General features: G+C 39.9%; 1 long non-coding RNA gene across 1 annotated transcript; it reads left to right on the top strand.

Moving 5' to 3' along the window:
* The first annotated feature begins 5,039 nt into the window (after positions 1–5,039).
* LOC140695101 (uncharacterized) lies at positions 5,040–14,521 on the top strand. The gene is made up of 3 exons (XR_012070790.1): positions 5,040–5,151; positions 11,878–12,021; positions 14,300–14,521. It is a non-coding gene; the product is annotated as an uncharacterized lncRNA (long non-coding RNA).
* Positions 14,522–15,090: the final 569 nt, after the last annotated feature.

Below are 15,090 nucleotides of genomic sequence, written 5' to 3'. Positions count from 1 at the left end.
AAACTAAACAATATCAAATATTACCTTAATATTGAATATTTTCCAATTCACATGACACTGAAAGTCAATTTGTTAAGTTTTTATTTTAAAAATACTTAATTTTTAAGCTCTTATATTTTTACATCAATTAAGCAGAGCTCTTTGACTTCGAAATTTTTTTTTTTTTAGCAGTAGAAATATCTCACTTCTATAATCTGTATGCAGGCTTATAAACAGACAAAAGCTAGAGATCTCATAGCTTCACTTTAAAACTTACTTATATTTATAATAATAGTTGGAGTAAGCTGAATTTGCTTGCTCAAATCACTAAGGCTTACTATTTATGAAACAGATAATTAAGATTTCCTCACAAAGTCTGAAGGACCCGTCAGAGTTCTGAGTTCTAAAATGCCAAAAATTTCATGGCCTCAAGTTTTATTTCGTTGAGCTAATTAGGCTCAGTCCTAGGTCACTGTTTGTTGTATTTATATTTCTGATCTGCAAGACAAAGACACTCTCTTCCAGGTCCCCAGATAACTGCTCTGTCACCCAGACCCAATTTTATCTCCTTAATTGGCATTTTTGTATCAGTGAGAAGAGCTGTAAACAAAGAATTCCATGTTTTAAAACTAAGGTTTTCTTTATTTTGTCTTCCAAAGCTTGCATAAGACATTTATTAAGGTCTCTTTTCCTTGAGTTATAAGTTAAACCCAGGGTAAACCTGTATTTTTTTTTTAGCTACTCAAATTACTTTTTAGATTTACGTTATATTGGACGTCTCAAGTAACTATATTGGTTTCCTTTAATTTGTTCAATTAATATTTTCAGAGGGACAGACATGTGCCCAGCCTTATAATACCAAGAAGGGGAAGCGTTTTTCCACTGAAACATATCTATCCCACAACATAAGCAAAAGGTTTATATAAAGACCATCTAAATATACCAATTTCACAAACTTTTATCTCAATTTTATTAAATCTTATACCTTTAATTTTTATATTTATTAAGTTTAATCAATAATTCTTATTTCTAGAAGGAGTGACACAAACCTTTTTTTTGTGGGTGTACATTGTATATAATTTTATAGAAGTCTCTAGGATGCCCAAGTTTCAGCCAAAGAGCTTAGGCCCTTCTCGATTTTTAATTTCATTAATTGGTCTGTTGTCCCAATCCTTGATCAAGTATTTCTGTCTACATATAAATATATTTTAAACTGTGGTAAATAAAACGGACTTGTTTGAACTTTAATGTTGGGAGGGAGTAGGTGAACTCTTTGGCCCTTTTTTTTTAACTTTACGTAGTGTAGTATCAAAACCCTGTATGTAATTCCAAAAATGTCCATTTTATTGATCTCATTCAAAATAACCATATAAAAATATTTATCCTTTTGGGATAAGCCACTTATCTGTTTTTTTGACATTTTTACAATCCTTTTTCCAGTTATTCAACCTAATTAACATTAATTATACTAAGTTTTTATTAGCATCTCTAGAAACATTTATCAGAAAGGAAAAACAAAAATGTAGCTTTTCAAACCAGTTATATTTTTATATCTGAGTTCTTAGTTTAAACATTAGATATATTTTTCTGCATTTAAACTTTATTTTAATAGGTACCAATAAAACAGCCGTTTATAATGAGATCTCTTTAAACTTTCACCAATTAAAAAGTTTTTCCAAATTAAAAAATCCATCATATGGCCATCAATTTATATATATATAAATATATATATATATATATAGTGATTTTAAACCAATAAGATGAAGAGGCCCTTCCACATGAGAGTCGGGGTGTTGCCTAAATAAAATTCAAAGGTTTACTCTCCAAAAGCTTAAAGCCTTCGTGGTCCAGGCTGATGCAACAAAGTTTAAGATGGCAAAATATCTGAAAATTGGTACAATCAAAGAATTGCTTAGAATCCCAATTTATTTGCGTGGCCACCGTATGTACACAATACTTGAACCTTTTGTATGGCAGAGTCCAAGGTTTCCTTTAAAAACTAAACTAAACATATATATACTTACATGCACACACTTAAAACATCCAGAGAAAGATAAAACGTTTACATTTCAAGGACACAGGAAGAGAAATCCAAGTTCCCACTAAAGGGGATTTTGTTTTTATAAGTTCAGAATGCCAAAAATTGTTTTTATCAGGCCTGGTTATTTCCAGAGTGAGTTTGTTTTTTTTTCTTATTCCCGATTAATGTTGTAAGTTTTGTATGTACATAATTCTGGCTGGGGTTTTACTTGGAGACTGGCAATCTGTCATTTCTTTTTCTTTACTTTTCTGTTCTTTATTTTTTTTTTTTGAAAGTTCTATTCCCCATTGTAAGGTCGGGTTCTCAGAATAAATTTGCTAGTAAGATTTCCCACAGGGACAACTCTGTGGCATGAAGTCTTTGTGTCTACCACTCCTGGAAGATTCCCTGTCACCCGAGAATGCTGTTACCAGCCAGGAGGATGGTCCAACATTTGGAGTTGAAAGTTTCCTCATAAGAGTTTTACTTTTATCCTGAAAAATTCAATGGAGGTAACCAAATTGAGGAAAACATTAGACCAGCCTCTTACCTAACCACTCAGTCCTGAACCCAGTGTCTTTCAACTTGGACCCACTCGGGATGTCTCCACTGGGTGGGTAATTCACCTCAGTTTCTTTCAACTGGAGGGCCACGTACCTGGATACACCGCCAGATAAAACTTAGGATCATCAACCAATATGTGAGATCTGAGAACCAGGAGAGACTCAGCCAAATTCATCTGGACCCCCCGAGGAGGCGGATGAGCACAAAGGGCCACTGCTGGTACCAAGGCTCTGGTTACTTGGAGAGTTCAGGTGGAGAGAAATCTGCTGTGGTGCTTCATGGTGTCCAAAACTGTTGACTGAAATACATGTGCAGCCTAAAAGTTAAGAGTTATGTTTTATTTGGCGGGAGGACTCGAGCCAGGATGACCGTCTCTCAGAACTCTCTGAGGGACTGCTCCCAAGAGGTTGAGGAAGAGCTAGGATATATAGGAGATTTACAACAAAGACCAGGTTGTTGGAACAATAAAAGATTACTTGTTATCTAAAGAAAGCCAGGTATCTCAAGTTCAAGAATTTAGTGATTTTGTATGAATGGGAGGAAACAAATATTAGGACTCACTGAATTCATTTTTTAGACAAGCACCTAGCTATCTCGGGCCAGTAGCCCGTCCTTTTTTATTCTGAGTCTGCTCAGAGGGCACCATTGTGAGTTGCTGCAGTGGCTGGGCTGCAGGCCTGTCCTCGCCGGGGAGTGGCGGAAGCCTTTAATGAATTGGTATCAGTATTCTTTGTTTACTGATATGGTTGCAGTATTCTCATTCACATTGTAGTATTTTCGTTCACAGACCGAATATGGATAATCTGCAAACTTGGAAAGCAACCGAGATGGAATTACTGCAGGTACCTTCTGCTTTAATAAGCCGTGTGCAAACATAAACATGGAGGAAGCATACACTTGGATTTGGAGGTGTAGGAAAGGGATCCTGCACATTGCAGGAGAACGCAATGCAGAATTCCTTAAGTCCAACTTTCTTTACTGTAGTGGTTTCTGAGAACAGTTTATGGTAATTAAACAACATTGACAAACGGTGGCACACATTGCTTTTAAGAGATGGCCGGCTGCAAACTTTTATATTGGACAGGTGGAATTCATAGGGAAGTGGTCAGGTGGATGGGAGAGAGATGGAGCCAAGGCCTGGGCCCAGATTCCGGTTTAAATTGCCATTTCTTCACCATAGGGCCTTGGAATAGAATGCATACTCTCAACCTGTTGGTGAATCTGTGAAATGGGCATGATAATATTCATTTCTTCCTGGGATTGTTGTAAGATCTAAAGAGTATTATAGCACACATGAAGCATTTAACACCCTGGCACGTAGCAGTGTTCACTGTGTGGGGCCGCCCCGCTTAGCGTGCGTCAGAGCCGTAAAGGCAGCATTTGTCTGTTGAGGATGCACTTGTAGCCCCTTGGCTAGGTTGTGAATTTGTTGATTTCCTTTAGTACTTGTAACTCTGTGTGACATGGGCAGTTATTTTCATGGACAGATGAGGTATCTCAGGGTAAAGAAGACTGTGTAATTTGCCCAAGGTCAGACCATAATTTTGGGTGCAGGGGCCTCAGTTCAGCATGGGCCCCTGGGCCTTCTGCTCTCTCCGTTCAGCACCAGAGCCAGATATGGAGTTGGCTGTTTCCCTGCCCAGAATATCCGGCAGGACCCAAGACACACCTGGCCCTGTGCTGCTTGAGCAAAAACTCCGGAGGAGAGGGAGTTACAAAAGGGATAAACATAAAAACAGACGACAGCAAACTGTGATCAGCTCTGAGAAGGAAAGGAACACGTCTCGCCGTGCAGAGCTGGGAGCTTTCCCGTCTGGGCTGCTCTGGGGGTGTTCATCTCAGCTAAACAAGTTCTGCTGTTGCAGCAAGGCAGGAAGGCAGGGCGCGTGTGGGCAGGTAGACAGGGCCTCATTGATCGTACTCATTCCCCATTAAGCGGCAGTTTTCACGGGTACTTACCTAGTAAACATTGGCCATAATCTTCACGCAATTTGCTTGGTAGTTTTATTGACCCCAGCTTTGAGATGAGGTCATTGAAGCTGGGGAGTTTGCTGCATGCCCGTGATTACCTTGCAAATACCCCCACTGGTCTTTCAACCTAGACTGGTGTGGCTGTCATGCCCCATCCCTGTGAATGGCATCGTGTAGCTTCTCCCAAGTGGCCCAAATGACTGACATTGATATGCTTAATTCGTAGGAAATGGTATGTGGCAATAAGAGAAAAAGGTAGTAAGAAATTGTTTGGAAAACAAGAAAAAAACCTATTCTTCCCCAGCTGGGGGAGCGTCACCTGTATCACCCACCCTAATCACTGCCTGTCACCTCCTCCCTGAGGATCCTGTGTTCAGAAGCCACTCTGAGCCTTGGGAGAACATTTTTCCTCATGACACTTTTGACTAGAACCCGCGACATCTCTGTCCCTGGTTAACACTCTCTTCAAAGCCGTTTAAATTTTTTGCAGGTTCCTCCACTCTGATGTTAGAATACCCTGTATAACTTCTTGATGCAGCTCCTTAATGAAGATCTTGTGATGGAAACCTAGCCAAAACTGGGATGTATGCACATAGTGACTGCAACTTCAGCACATTGTGAGTTCATAATCAGAGGGGTGGGTGACTCAGGAAAGGCTTTTTTAAGGTAACAAGGGGAAAGTGAAAGGACGCTTGCTGTGTGAGAAAGAAACATCTCGGTCACAGCCAGCAAGACACCTGTGTTCATGATGGGGTGTGGCGAGTGCAGAGTTCTCACAAAGAAAGAAGTGATGTGATGGGAGGGAGGACAGTTGGGTAATTTATTGGGGAGGAAAAAAGTGGGCTGAACATTTCCTGGTTGAACAAGAGGATTGTGACATGACGTGCTTGTATTTTGGAGAGAAGGGTTTTGTGGGGACAGGCCTAGGAGTACGCTGTATGGCTGGGGAGTCAGCACAACAGAGAAACACAGAGAACCTGGCAGACCCCAAGGCCCAAGCTGGGGGAGAGGCTGCCCGCAAATTGGAACCCTGGAAGCTGGTTCTGTCCCTTAGCTGGGGCCTCAGACGTCACTTCACAGCCCAGTCCTGTTGATACAAGAATAAAAAACGTTGGGCATGAGAAGGGCTGTGTCCCAGGCTTTCGTTGAGCCCCTGGGATGTGCCCCACCAGATTTTGTTCTTTGACTTCATGCAGTAAAGAATTCAAGAGCAAGCCAGTGTTGAGTAAAGGTATATATATTCAGACAGATACATTGAAATGCAAGAGAAACGTCACGAGGTGTGGGGGCTTCATGCACAGATTAGAAGTAGGTACACACCCCACAGACAGAAGGTCTGTCTTCTCCAAAGAGGGACAGAGAGTGGTGACCGCGAGGTGGCGCTGTGTTGCTTGTTTTCTTGGGCTTGGTGGTTTCATATGCTAATAAGTAGAAGGACCAGCCTTAGGGCAAGGGGCTAGGATTCCCTGGGAGTTGGCCATTTCCCACCCTTTGACCTTTTGTGGCTATCATTGGGACTGCCATGGTGCCTGGGGCATGTTATTCACCAGGTTACTATTACAATGGATGTTTACTGAATCTCAAGATCTGCTAGAAGTTAAATCTCTTCATCCTGAGCCTCAAGGCCTATTGGGGGTTGAATCCTTCACCATTTTGATGTCAATTGCTGCGGCCTTCCTTGAATGGCTGTGCTCTTCCCCCTTCCATCCTGTATCACTGTGATGACACAAAGACAGCAAAGGCCGGGCCCTAACCGTGCTCCTGCATTTAACTTCAGGAGGTGTGGTGTGGGCTTATGATGACTCTGAGTGGTGAGAAGGATGTTTCAGATTTTCCCACGTGAGACATGGCGACTTACCAGCAGCCTCCCCAGATTTATCTCACGGGCATTATCGCTTGTGTTGTTATGGAAACAAAAGGCCAGCCAAGAAATAAGAATCACACAGAGGGTTGGAGTACTGAGATTTATTACGCTGGCACGCTCAGAGGGGTTTCTTTTCCAAAGCTCTGAGCACCTCCAAGACGTGCACATGAGGTTTTATAGGGTTAATTACAAGTATGGGGCTAATACCCAATAAGGCTCAAACAACAAAAAGCAAGGAATCAGTACACTGAAGCTTATCAATTTGGAACAGATCACGTTACTGACAACTGTTGACCTTGGATTTTCGGGTTAGCTTATTAGCCCAGTAAACTGACACTAAACTTCAGATTTACCAGGTAGCCCAGCAAAACTTAGATCAGGAAACCGACACTTATCACACTTTGATTTGTGACTTAGCTTGTTAGGCCAGCTGTGGTTTTCCTTCAGTGTCACTTATCTTTTGAATTTTTCTTTTTTTCTTTTGTTTAATATTTAATCCAAATTTAATATCAGGGTTCTTTGGGAAAGAAATTTCTCTTTTTCTTTTCTTTGGTGATCTTTTAGGGGGGCAGTTAATTAGATGTATTTACCTGTTAGTGGAAGCCCTGGGGCTTCAACCCAGGACCCCGTGCACGCTAAGCACACGCTCTACCACCCGCCCCATCATCTTTTCTTTTTGGTTTCGCTGCCAAGAATCCTACAGCTGAATTTCTAGTCAGCCTTAACACTTGCCCTGACTTCATGGAATCCATTTTTATGAGTTTACCTCCCCCTGGTTTCATTTAAGTATTGAATCTCCATTTTCTCTTCACTCTCCGTTTTGCATTTTTGTTGTTATGGTTGTTAAGCTGTGTTTAACAGAATTGTTTAAATTCTCTTTTAGCAAGAGGCTGAATGTAAATAAATATGTAAGCAAACAGCACAATTAAATGCTTTTATACATTCTGAGCTGTTTAGTAGTAACTTAAAAACCGAATTGAATATTAAAGTGATAACACTTTAAAAATATTTTTTAATTTTTCATAAAAATATAGCTGATTTAAAATATGATATTAGTTTCAGGTGTACAATAGATGCTCCATTTATAGTTACTGTAAAACATTGTCTGTATTCCCTGTGTTTAAGATACATCTCTCTAGCGTGTTTACATTACATGTTGCAGTTTGTATAAGAAAGTTGGGTAACGCAGAGTCTGGAACGTGGCTGTGTATGACTCAGGTTCACGCTCACCCTGCCTGTCAGAGCTCAGGCCTTCACTCCTTTCTGCAGGGGAGCGAGTGGAGGCAGCTCTCATCAGCGCTGTCACCACCCTCTGAGTGGCAGTGACAGCAGTGACTGTGTGTGGACGTGCAAATTGTTTTTCCAAGAGCTTTATATGCGTTTCTGCATTTAATAATTAAAGCCCTCCTGTGAGGAAGCGTTTTAAGTTTTTAATGCATAATACATTTTATTTTGATATTGATAGATTTCAAACCTCCGGAAAATTTACAGGAGTAGTACAATAAACGCTTAGATACAGTTCACCTTAAAGGGCACTATTTGGCTTTCTGTGTCTGGCTTATTTTAGCATAAAGTTTCAAGGTTCATCCATAATTGTAGCCTGAATCAGTACTTTATTCTTTTTGCTTGATAATATCCTTTTCCTTTTTTTTTCGTTTTTGGTCTATTTAAAAATATTTTCATTGAAGTCTTGTTAGTTTATAATTTTGTGTTAGTTTCTTGTGTACAGCACAACACTTCAGCTAAATAGGAACCTACCTGTATTCATTTTCATCCTCTTTTTAAACATAAGTTACTATAAGATATTAAATATATTCTCCTGTGCTATACAGTATAAACTTGCTGTTTATTCTTTACATACTCAGTATCTGCAAATCTTGAACTCCCAGTTTATTCCTTCCCACACCTTCTCCCCACTGGTAACCATAGTTTGGTTTCTATGTCTCTGTGTCTGTTTCTGTTGTGTAGATAGGTTTATTTTTTTGTTTCTTTCTATTTTTTTTTTTAGAGTCCACATGTGAGCAATCTCATATGGTATTTTCCTTTCTCTTTCTGGCTTACTTCACTTAGAATGACATTCTCCAGGTCCATTGATGTTGCTGCCAATGTCACTATTTTATTATTATTTTATGGCTGAATAGTAGTCTATTGGACAAATATGCTACAACCTCTTTATCCAGTCATCTCTCAGTGGACATTTCAGTTGCTTCCATGTCTTGATATTGTAAATAGTGCTGCTGTGTACATTGGGGTGTAGGTGTCTTTTTCAATTAGGGTTCCTTCTGGATATATGCCCAGGAGTGGAATTGATGGTTCATATGGGAGGTCAATTTTATGTCTTTAGAGGAACATGTATACACTTTTCCACAATGGCTCCACCAAACTGTATCCCCACCACAGTGTAGGTGTGTTCCCAATTCTCCGCAGACTTTCCAGTATTTATTGTCAGTGAACTTCTGAATGATGGCTATTCTGACTGGTGAGAGGTGATACTTGATTGCAGTTTTGATTTGCATTTCTCTGATAATGATATTGAATATTTTTTCATGTGGCTACTGGCCATTTGTACGTCTTCATTGGAGAAATGTTTCTTTAGGACTTCTGCCAATTTTTGAATTGAATTGTTTGTTTTTCTTTCTTATTAAGTGTAAAAACTGTTTACATATTCTGGGAATTAAGCCCCTAGCAGTTTCATTTATTGTAAATATTTTCTCCCATTCCATAGGTTGGTTGTCTTTTTGTTTTGCTTACTGTTTCCATAGCTGTGCAAAAGCTTGTAAGTTTAATTAGATCCCTCTTGTATATTTTTGGTTGTTTTTCTATTGCTTGAGTAGACTGCTCTAGGAAAACATTGCTGAGATGTATGTCAGATGTTTTGCCTATGGTTGCTTCTAAGAGGTTTATAGTGTCTTGTCTACATGTTTAAGTCTTTAACACATTTTGTATTCATTTTTGTATATTCTGTGAGGGAGTAGTCTAACTTCAATGATTTACATGCAGCTGTTAAGTTTTCCCTACACCATTTGCTGAAGAGGCTGTCTTTACTCCATTGTATTTTCTCACCTCCTTTGTCAAAGTTTCAATGACCAAAAGTTTGTGGGCCTATTCTTGGTAATTTTGTTTATCCGTTCATTGATGGATGGATATTGTTAGTAACTTTTGGCTACTCTGAATGATACTGCTATGAATATTGATGTGAAATTTTTTATGAGAATATGTTTTCATTCTGTTGGCTGTACATTTGCCCCGCCATATCTGTAGTTTCCACTACATGAATCCAGATGGTTGATTGTAAAGGGACTCGAACATCCTTGGATTATGGTATCCAGGGTGTGGGGTTCCTGAAACCAACCCCCCAAGGATATTGAGAGATGACTCTATATGTAGGAGTGGAATTGCTGAGACATATAACTCTAAGCTTTTGAGGAAATACCAGACTTCTCCAAAGAAGCTGCAACATTGTTCCTTTCCCCTGGCCGCATATGAGGTTTCTCTGCCTCCTGAACGACATTTGTTATTGTCCATGTTTTGGTTATAACCATCCTAGTGGGTGTAAAATGAGATCTCATTTTGTTTTTGACTTCCCTAGTGATGCTGAGCATCTTTTCATATGATTATTGGCCATTTGTATATCTATTTAAATTCGTGGTAAATGTAAAAATTGGGTGTATTTTTTTGTATTGTTCAGTTGTAAGCATTCGTTATATATCCTGGATACTACTCTCTTATTAGATACATGCTTTGCAAAATTTTTCTTCTATTCTGCACATTGTCTTTGACTATATTTTTTTAAACATTAAAACAATTTCTTTACAAGGGAGGTAGTTAGATGTAAAGATTTATTTTATTTTTTTGCAAAGCACGCACTCTCTGACTTGAGATACCCTTTTCCCCTGTCATTTCACTTTCTTGATGATGTCCTTTGTAAGAAAAAGGTTTTAGTTTTGATGAAGTCCAGTTTATCTGCTTTTTCCTTCTATCACTTGTGCTCTTGGTTTTGTATCTAGGAAACCAAAGCCTATCCTAGGCCCACAAAGATTTATACTGTGTCTTCTTTTAGAAAGTTTATAAGTTTAATTCTTACATTTCTGTCTGTGATCTATTTTCAATTAATTTTATTTGTTATATAAAATATGGGTGTTCAGATTCCAGATTGATTGTTTTGCCTGCAGATAACCAGCTGTCCCTGAACCATTAGTTGAATAGACTATTCTTTCAATGGAGTGTTTTTGGCCCCCTAGTGGAAAAGTGTCTGTAAATGTAAGTTTTTCCCCGTGGGTTTTTATTGTGTCTTTTAGATTTATTTATCCAAACTTATGCCAGTATCATACTGACTTAGTACTATAGCATTTTAGTACACTTTAAAGTGAGTCCTCCAACTTTACTCTTCTTTTTCAAGGTTGTTTTTGCTGTCCTGGGCCCCTTGCACGTCCATGTGAATTTTGGGATCAGTTTTTCAATTTTGCATAGAAGTCAGCTGGAATTTTGATAGGGATTCCACTGAATATATAGTTCACTTTGAGGATTCTTAACATTTTTAATAATATTGTCAATCATTCCATGAAAATGGGATGTCTTCCATATATGTAGATCTTTTAAAATTTATTCTGGTGATACTTCAAAAATTTCAATGTACAAATCTTGTAAATTTTTGTTAAATGTATCTCTCACTTTATTTTTAATGCTGTTGTAAATGGAAAGGCTGAATTTCTTATGGGTGGGACTATGTATCAATCTTCTTATTTGTAGAATTCCTTCACAACAAATACCCTTGGTATATATTTGCTACATAAATCTATCCACAACTATTCCCCGCCCCGTGTTATAAGAAACCAAGACCCAAGGTAAGCTACTTGAAAACACCTATGTGGAAGTGAGAAATGAGACCCTTGGGTGGGTCTTTGTGCAGATGATACTGAGAGCTTATTCTGAATGGCTTCTTCTTAATTACTTTTAAACAACCCTTTCAGTGTATTTAGTCAGATACATTAAGATTATGCCCTTTTGATGTGCGGAGTAGCTAAGACTATAATTTTCAAATAAATTCTAGTGAGAGTGTTGTACTTGAAACCTAATTTGCATCAATCTTTGAAGATTTATGTTTCAGGAGCTTTGACTAAAGAACAACTGTCTTTATTCTATAATGAGAACTAAATGCTCAAGCAACATGTAAGAGTTTGAGCAAACTGCCCCCGCCCCGTAGTGCTGGGTGGCTGCAGCTGTAACTGGAGTCAGCACTTACCTCTCCCAGTATGCTTGTGCTGATCTGCTCAAAGTGGTTCGTCCAACAGTTTGTCAGTAGTCTGTTGGACAAAGTCATAAAACATTGATTGAAGGTTGCTAGAATGCAATATATTCTTATTAATATTAAGTAAGCACATATTGAATGCTTACTGTATGATGGAATTGTCCCTCAGCCTCACATGAATATTATTTCTCTTGAAACCTCACATATTTCCTTGTTATTCTCACTTTACAGATAAGGAGACTGAGAATTAGGTCTTCTCTCTTTTGGGAGGAGCTCATTATTAATGATGGGCAGTTGTAAGGAAAAAGATATTGATTCATCATGAGAAAACATTTTTGTGAGAGTCAGCAATGAAGAAGATGAACACTGAAGAAGGTGATCATTGTTGGAGTGAGACAAGCCCTGGGTTGTGCGGAGTCAGCATCCCTGTCCTAGACACGGCACGTGTAGAGCTGCGTGGTGGGTGAGGCGGCGCGGCCGTGCAGGGAAAGCGGATACTGGGGCCTTAGGCTGTGCTCAGGCCTGGTTGGGCTTTCTCCTAAGGGGAGTGAACCATCATTGACAGATTTTAAGTAGGAGAGTGGGGTGCTCTCATAGTTCATATTTGTCTTCTAGAATGTTTGGAAACATTTAGAAGGCTTGGCAGGAGATGATGTGATGAGTCAGAGTAGGGTGGCTGCGAGGTGTAGCAGTGTCCAATTTTCAAGTGGTTTTCAGGCCCAGGCTTGTGGCTTAGTAGCCGTGTCAGTTTGAAGGACGCACGCAAGGAAGTGAAACAATTTATCTAATCAATTGAAGCAGTGATGTACCCAATTCCCAGGACTATTGTGGAGATCCAGTGAGATACACTGTGCAGTGTGCAGCGTGGTCTCCAGCAGAGAGTCAGTGCTGAGTGAGTGCCAGTGAGTATCTGGTAGGTCAGTTGAGGGTAGTGGGACTCGGAGTCTGAGGATATCTGGTCCCTGAAGGAGGGGTCCATTCACATCTGTGAGTGATGGGCCTGAGTTGGGAGACGCAGGGAGACCTTACCCCCCGACCAGGGGCCCTGGTAAGGACGGCTATGGGAGGAACACCGTGAAGTCAGCTCTTTGCATGTGGAGTTGGAGCTGCCTTTGAGACAACTAACTGCAGTGTCACGAGCTTAAAGAGGAGATCTGGGCCCAGGTTGTGCATTTTCCTAAAATCTCAACTCCTAAGGACGCTGAAGTATTGATCACTGAACGTGAAGTCATACTTTAAAGGACAAACGAATAGTAGTATTATCCCTGTCATCAAAGCTCACGTCTATTTATTCATCACTCACTTTGCTAATTGTGTACTTACAGAGCTCACTTCACCGTCCTCCCGTGGGCTCAGGCTCCACAGAAAAGAGCTGGTGAGACTCCCTCTTTTCTAGAATAAGACACATTTAGCTTGTAGCCTTCTGTACCTCGCCAGACTTAGGATATTAGTTTGTTGGTTTAATTGTATTTTCTGTTGGCCATGTCCTGACAGGAGAGAAATTTTACCTCATGGTCATGTTTCAATTAGCTGTTACTGAGAATTGCTGATCTGATACATAGTGTATGTATTATATTAACTTTGTAGAGTAGTTATCATTTTTCTGTCTTTGCCCGTTAATTTGTTTGCCCCTTCAGTGTTCTATTCTTTTTGGGGCCTTATTTTTTTTTTAATTAAAAAATGTCTGTTAGCAGTTAAAAAAAAAAGCAAAAAAACATGCAAATGAGAACTAAATTTAGAAAATGTCTAGTGTGTTTTCTGTCTCGGCAATGGAGGGTTCTAGAAACTCCTGAAAACCTTCATTACACAAGTTCCTTAAAACGCTGATTGAGAAATAAAACCTTCCTTCCTCATCTTTCAAGCTGCACAACTCATTGTCAAGAAAGTGAGGGAAAATTCTCAGAAGCCAAGACAAACGAGAAAGCAGGGTTTCTGAGAGATACGTGAGCGTTAGAAGCCGTGGTGTGCTGGTGGGCTCCTGAACTGATTTTCAGTTGCCTTGACAGGAGGGAAGCAGGTGAGCCCCAGACCTCTCACACTAGGAGTTGGATGGGTGATCATAAAATGGGCCAAGCCCTTCCTGAGAATCTTGCTTTACTAAAGGGTGAAATAGGAAAAAAAAATTCCTCAAGACAAGAAAGTAAGAAAAGTCAATTTTGGTGGAAGAGGGGAAAAATAACAAATCCAAATTAAGGATATAGTTTAAAGCTGTTCTGGCATGAGAGTGAACACAAACTCCTGGCAGAAAACCACAGCTACTCCTTGATTGATAAGTTGTGTTTTGAATGAATCAGTGAACAGCTATTCCGAAAAAGGCCTCCAGAGTCTTGTGGATCAAGATACTGGACAGCAAACACCTCTCTTCCAAGGTCTCATTGAAATAACCAGAAAGGTTTTAAAGGAAACTAACAATAATCTGAGTTGTATTTATTGACATTACTATATGCTAAGAATTCAGAGGTGACTATGGAGTTGTCTCCTCTTTTATGGACCTTATTTTCTCTTTGGGGAGAAAAATGACATAGTTGGGTATCTTGGTGGAGGGAGGTGTTAGTCTGTTGCAATTAGCCAGGAGAGGAGATTAAGAAAACAGTGAAGGGTGGGTGAACTTTTTAGCTGAGGACAGTCTTGTTCACTTGGCTTTTAATTGCAGGCTCAATGAGCTGTCACTGGAGGGAATAGATCTTACGGAAGATGGACATAGCTCAAGCCTCTTTGGAATGGACAAGTGAACCTGGAAAAAGACAGTCAAATCTGTGCAGACATTAAAGTTCACTTGAACGTGCTCCATCCCTTAGCCAAAGATAGGACAAATATGCAGCAATTCTTGAGGACAGAAGAGTGGTTTTTAAGGTTCTCCAAGAATGAATCCCATGGAACCGAGATGGCCAGTTGTCAAACTGAGACTTTGTTCTTTGGACGGTGTACCCAGCAAGGGTATTGGCCTTTTATATGTTTCCATTTGTCTTTAATACATGTCTGTTGATGAGGGCATGGGCACAAATGTTTGACACCTTGTCGAGGCGATTTTGGATACCTGCCTAGAAGCACGGGCACAGTTGCGGCTGCTTCATACATCTTGCAGCCCATCCCTTTCCCCGGCTCCGGGATCACGGCAGAGTGATTCCTTGTTGACCTGTCCGTTTCCTCTGTGACATCATAACCCATGAAAAGACCGGAGGATATTAACTTGGCTTTGTTAAATTCAAAGAAACAGATCAAATATGAAGTCAGATTTGTTCTTTCCTATTTCAGTAGTACCATGGAGACGGCAGTTTGGGCAGCTTTTTGTAGTGTCCTGGAGGCTTTCTCTCTCAGCTTCTGGGCGCCTCTGTTGAAAACACTTCATAGCTCTCTGGCCTGCTGGAAAAGCACTCTGCCTGTTTTACCCTGAAGATGTGTTCTGTTTATAAACTCATCTCTACTCCTTGGAAAACAACTCAA

Source organism: Vicugna pacos, unplaced genomic scaffold (assembly GCF_048564905.1).
Source record: "Vicugna pacos unplaced genomic scaffold, VicPac4 scaffold_138, whole genome shotgun sequence".
In the NCBI taxonomy this organism is placed as follows: domain Eukaryota; kingdom Metazoa; phylum Chordata; class Mammalia; order Artiodactyla; family Camelidae; genus Vicugna; species Vicugna pacos.
The sequence above is the reverse complement of the archived record's forward strand: the minus strand, read 5'-3'. Positions and strand labels throughout refer to the sequence as shown.